General features: G+C 35.6%; 1 non-coding gene across 1 annotated transcript; it reads left to right on the plus strand.

Annotated features, from left to right (window-relative positions):
* Window positions 1-3,130: 3,130 nt before the first annotated feature.
* Window positions 3,131-3,201, plus strand: TRNAG-GCC. The gene has a single exon. It is a non-coding gene; the product is annotated as a tRNA-Gly (tRNA).
* Window positions 3,202-6,624: the final 3,423 nt, after the last annotated feature.

The raw sequence follows: 6,624 nt of genomic DNA on the forward strand, positions 1-6,624 counted from the left end.
ACAATGTCAGTCCTCATTATCGTTTGCATCATTCTAATCCTTCTTATTCCTTCTTACGTGTGTTTGGCTGTCTCTGTTATCCTCTGTTGCGCCCGTACAATCGTAACAAGTTGCAGTATCGGTCATCCCCGTGTGTGTTTCTTGGTTATCCGTCTTCGTTTCGTGGCTATCGTTGTTTAGATCCTGCTACTAACAAGGTATTCATTTGTCGTCATGTACGGTTTGATGAGACCGTATATCCGTTTGCTTCTTCTATGCCTTCTCAGGTCTCTAGCTCTCGCCCAGTTGAGCCGTGGGGTGTTGGTGCCGTTCGGGTTGGTGTTGGCTCCGATGTTTGTCCCACTGGACCTGATCATCATCCAGAGTTGGACGCGGATTCCGGGGCTGCCGCAGCTGGTTCAGATTCTCGCACCGTGACTGCTACGGCTCCGGAAGGGGCGGTCTCGGGTGCTCCTACTGCGCCCAAGCGAGGTCGCCGTACGGCGAAGCCTGTTCAGCCTCGGTCTCATGTCATGGCAACCCGTTCTCAAGGACCGACGCAGCATGTGGCTCTTATGACTGTTCCTGAACCGACTTGTTATTCTCAGGCAGTTCGGTATCCGGAGTGGCGTGAGGCCATGGATCTTGAGTTTAATGCCTTGCTCTAGAATCACACTTGGCGTCTGGTTAGTCGTACACCTGGCATGAACGTTGTGGGGTGCAAATGGGTGTTCAGAACGAAGCGCAAGGCCGATGGCACGATTGAGCGGCACAAGGCTCGATTGGTCGCAAAGGGTTTCAATCAAGTCGCTGGGCAAGACTTTTTTGAGACTTTCAGTCCTGTTGTCAAACCCACCACCGTGCGGCTTCTTCTCTCTTTAGCCGTTTCTCGCGGTTGGGTCATTCGGCAGTTGGATGTTCACAACGCCTTCCTCAATGGTAATCGTGCAGAGACAGTTTACATGAGACAGCCGCCCGGTTATGAAGACCAGTCACGGCCGGATGATGTGTGTTTGTTACAGAGGTCACTCTATGGTCTTAAGCAGGCTCCTCGAGCGTGGTTCAATAGGTTGCATGCTTTCTTGGTGTCGGTTGGTTTTTCACCCTCCAAGACTGATGTTTCTTTATTCATCTATACTCGTGCCTCTATTTGTTTATATTTGCTTGTCTATGTTGATGATATCCTTGTTATGGGGTCTGATGCTTCGTGTGTTACTCGGCTTCTTACTGACTTAGCCTCGGAGTTTAAGATTCGTGACATGGGTGCTCCGTCTTTTTTTCTTGGCATTGAGACGGTCTCCAAGGATGGTGGTTTGTTTCTTTCTCAGCAGCGATACATGCGAGATATTTTGAACCGTGCAGGTATGGTGGACTGTAAACCGTTGGCTACTCCGGTTCCTGTGTCCCGACCTTCTTCTGATTCTGTGGTTCCCTATGCGGATCCCACGCAGTATCGCAGTCTTGCTGGGGCTCTACAGTATCTTACTGTTACTCGTCCGGATCTCTCTTTTGCCGTGAATCGGGTCTGTCAGCATATGCACTCTCCAACCACTGAGCATTGGGCTATGCTCAAGCGTGTTCTGCGGTATGTAAAAGGAACTCTGCACTTTGGTCTTTTTATTCGTCCTTCCTCCTCTGTTGCGGTTCATGCCTTTTCGGATTCGGACTGGGCTGGTGATCCAGCTGACAGGAAGTCTACTAGTGGTTTTGCGGTTTTTCTTGGTGGCAATCTGATTTCCTGGTCTTGTCAGAAGCAACGCACGGTTGCTCGTTCGTCTACAGAGGCTGAATACAAGGCTCTGGCTGATGTGTCTGCGGAGGTCACCTGGTTGGTTTCTCTGTTGCACGAGCTTGGAGTGTCATTGGCTGCTCCTCCCACTCTCTGGTGTGATAATTTGGGTGCGACTTATCTCTGTTCCAACCCGGTGTTCCATGCTCGTACGAAGCATGTGGAAATTGATTACCACTTTGTTCGTGACAAAGTGGCGAAGAAGGAGTTGCAGGTTAGCTTCATTTCCACAAAGGATCAGCTCGCTGATGTGTTCACTAAAGCTCTCCCTGGTCCGCGTTTCTCTACTCTATGTGGCAAGCTCAATGTTGTTGCTAGTCCACCTTGTGCTTGAGGGGGAGTATTAGGACTCTATCATCATTAGTGTTCGTTACCTATTATTATTAGTAATTAGTGTTCGTTACCTATTATTATTAGTATTCGTCTTGTAATAGGTTTACTATTCACTACTATATATACTCCTGTACAGACTCATTATTATTCATTCAGATATATCGTATCCTCATCATCTATACAAAAAAGCTAGGACATCTTCTTCGTCTAGTTGGACATGACTTCTCCATCTAGCTAGACATATTGCTACTCTGTCTAATTATTCTTCCAAAAGGCTGAACCCCAACCCTAAGGGCCCCCCACACCCCGGCCCGACAGAGCATTTGGGAGGATGTAAATCATGGTGACTCAACTGAACATGAACCACAGAGGCTAGACCGGTGCTTACTGCGCACAAGGAACCCCCTCACTTTGAGAGGTTGCTCCCACACTGCCGCTGGTACTCTGTCTAATTATATTGAATAGAAAAATGGCCAACTTCTCTATCAAGAAGCTATCTATTTTTTAATTAATTAATTTTTTGAAAAAAATCCAATACTGGTTATCCCTTTAATTTTACTATCTAATTGATCTAATTGTATCAATTTAACAAGTTATCAATTCAATTGAATAAACTTGAAGAGTTGTAGGGTTCAATTACAACGTTTTAAAGTTTAGGGTCTAATTATTTATTTTGTATCGTTAACGGTTTATTTGATAATTTTCCTTTTACTTTATGTTAATATCATATATATAGATAAGTGTTATTGTTTTTAAATGTAATATACCTAAATACTACAACTATTGTGTTATCATTATTGATATTATTTTTGTTGTTGCTGTTGTTCAGTATTATAATAATAATAATAATAACAGATTTATAAAAATCATTATTTACATTTTACAAAATATCAAAAGATCAAAACATATATAACCAAAAGACCAAAATTGAACATTCAATTTCACACTATTTAAATTTCTGAGATTGAATTTTAATTACGGAGTACATTATAAAAATACATAAGAATTTTTAACATAATTGATCAGGAAGCACCAGTGGTCTAGTGGTAGAATAGTACCCTGCCACGGAACAGACCCGGGTTCGATTCCCGGCTGGTGCATGGCGCACCTGAAACAGTGATGACGTGAGCGCTAAGTGGTGATTGGGTCGCCGCTTCATTCTGACCAAAATTGGATGATTAAAGCGCATCTGAGTTTCTGGTATTTTGGATGCTTCTGCATTTTGACACCAACCCCAAAACTTATTTTATTTGTTGATAAACTTCAAATGAATGGAATATAAAGTAATATAACCAAACTGGTTTAATCAAGTATAGTTATATTCTTAAAATTAGATGTCTATTTTTTATGAAAGAAACATAATATCAATATACTTTTGTCTATTACAATGTAGTATATATTCTATGGTTGAGAAAATCGCTTGGTGCTCAGGGGCCTAAGCGGGGATTAATCGGCGCATAGGCGCTCGTGTATTTTTATTTTATTTTTTATTTGTAAAAAATTTGTTTAATTTTTTAAGACTTGATAATTATACAATATTTAATATTTTAATAGTTAATACTAAAATATTAAATATTAACCTAAAAAACATCTAGAGTTTGAACAATTTAGAATTTTTCCCTCAAAACAATGTCATTTTGAGTGAAATAACTCATTTAAAAAAGAAATAGTTAATTGACCGGTCAGGCGCCTAGACCGATTAATCGGTGCCTAGGAGAGATTTTTGCAACATTGATATATTCTATCACTTTCTCTAAGTACGGTAGCCCAAAGAGTCAATATCCCACCACTAGGATTAGATCCTCTGACCTTCCCTCAAGGAGAGTCACATAAGTGTCATCTGAGCACAAAGTGCTTGGGCTATATTGTGTTAGTTTAAGTATTCTAAAATCGAGAAAACAATATATTCAAGGCGTGTTTGGTTCATGGGTTCACACTCTAGAATCAAAATCATAGTTATTACTTGGTTGACAACTGTTTAAGACACAACTATGGGATTTGATTAACCCTTCAATTAAGAACCTCATCATCCCCTAATTAAAAATTGTATCATTCCATCTTATATTCGTAATTTGATTTGTAAGTTTGAATTAGTGCTTTTAAATTTTTGTTTTGATTTTTTGTTCATAGTGCTTTGGATGTGATTATATATATTAGGATCAATTGTCTTAATTTTTTGTTTTTGTATATTTAAAATTTTTATTATAGAATCATACATATATAACCAAACATCAATATTGATAATCAATATAATTCCAACATATTATCAAACATGCAACATACTTTCACCAAAATTTATTATCATTACTAAGTATTTGATTCACATTTTCACGTGCGAACCAAATAGACCCTTAGTTCTATTATTATATATGCATATAGTGGACTTAAGTCCTTCAATTATACATGCACTTAAATTTCGTCTTCAAAATGACACCGAGATGATAAATTTAACAAGTGAGATGGAAATATTAAATGTAAAGAGCAAAAATTTAAAAATTTAAGGGTTGAAATTGTAATTTCAAGTTTCATCCCCCTTATCATATATATTAGTATTTTTATACGCGATGTGCAAAAAATAGGTGCCCAATATTAATACATTATATTAAAATTTTAAATTTATTTAGATTTTAGATATTTAAATTATTCTAAATAATAATAATAATAATAATGTAAATCATTTTTATAAATTTGATATTTATATTTATGTAATAATTAATATATAACTCAAATATTTAATGTGTATATATTATTATTAATGAAAGAAGATAAGAAAATATATGGTGGATGCATATGCATGGTAACAATAGTGGAAAAGATAACGAAAGTTATAACGGTAGGGGTATGTTTGTTCAAAATATTTTAATGTACAACCTTTATAGCATAATGTACAAAAAAACTTAACGAAAAAAATGGACATAAATCAAGGGTATAACTTTCGTTCACACTTATTATGTTTTTAGATATTTGCAGTTTGCTTTAATTAATTAATTTGGGTGTCCCGAATTAATAATCCCGATAATTCAAGAATAGGACAAATAAATGAATAATAATATAAAAAGATAAGAAATCTGTGTCACGGAGACAAATCTTGTATTGATGTACTCCGTATGTTTTATGGCGATTATAAGTGAAAATATATAATTGGACAATAAAGATGATGATGATGATGTCTTAACAAGACAACTACATGGATATATTTATACTAATGAGCGCGCCTCCTAAGCGCCACCAAAAAAAATAAAATGAATTAGTTGCAATTACTTTGACCATACCCAGCCTCGAGGCTGAGTTCTAGGCCAAGCACGAGACTTGACCCCAGATCCCGAGTCCAACCAGACCCGTACATCTTGCTCCGCTCCACTGAGTTGGTTTATTTCGAGTCCATCTCTATATATCCATTAATTTCATTTCTTCCACCATTGTAGCTCATAAACTAAATCAAATCATGACTCCAAATTCCAAGTGAAGTGTTGTTTACAAAGTAATTATCTATTGTGATAATTACAAAAATTGACCAATTGCCTTAAACTCCAAAATGTCATTTGAAAATATGTGTTTAAGAACCATCGTCAAATGTATTATAAGAAAGAAGTTGTCTTTGTAAACAAAAATAAGAATATGTAATAAATAAATTTCATGTATTTGTGTATATATATCATTGATTTTTGTGTATAAGTCACTTTTTCAAAATTATAACTTAACTCCTTTGATGTTCCCTTTATAATGTTTACTAATTCATTCCCCCTCATTTTCTTAAACATGTAAATAGAGACATTATTGGCAATAGTTAGAAAAATATTGAATAACCAAAATCATGTGAGGTCGAAGTGTGAGAGTTTTTAGGACGAGAGAATTTACTCTTTATGGGTAAAAAAGAAGATTGAATAATAATTATATTCTTTTTATTTTTTGTTATTTCATATCTCTCAAATTATTTAATCACTATATTTTCCCTAAACTAAATTTAACGTTTGCTTTGCAGATATATAACTAGAAATAATTAGAGAGAAAAATTATCAATCTCCACAGTTGTTTTAGTGATAATTTTAATTTTAATTTTTAAAATTTTTAAATTTATATCGACATTGATGACATTTTAAATAAAAAAAATTAATTATTGGTGTTAAAATTGTTGAATGGAATACTTCGTTTGATTCAAGTTATATGAGATAAACTAAGGTAATATGTGTTTCAAAAGGGGATGCCTGAGTGGGTAAATATAATTCTTGTACTTAAAGATCAAGAGGTTAATTCTTTGCAATATCATCTTGGTCAAGCATGTAGTTTAACTTTTGGGCTAAAAAAAAAAAGAAAAAAAACTAAGGTAATGTGTGCAAAGTTATGTTAAATAATTTCATTTAGCACTACCAACCCATCAAATTTTTAACTATACTAATGTTATCTCTGATTAACCTCTTTGCTTTTAGGTATTCTAAAATAACATTAGATAGAATAGTACTCTCAAATGATTTAATTAAATAGAAATTTGATAATCAATGATATTATTACTATCTAGTATTACT

Source organism: Ipomoea nil, unplaced genomic scaffold (assembly GCF_001879475.1).
Source record: "Ipomoea nil cultivar Tokyo-kokei standard unplaced genomic scaffold, Asagao_1.1 scaffold1421, whole genome shotgun sequence".
Classification (NCBI taxonomy): domain Eukaryota; kingdom Viridiplantae; phylum Streptophyta; class Magnoliopsida; order Solanales; family Convolvulaceae; genus Ipomoea; species Ipomoea nil.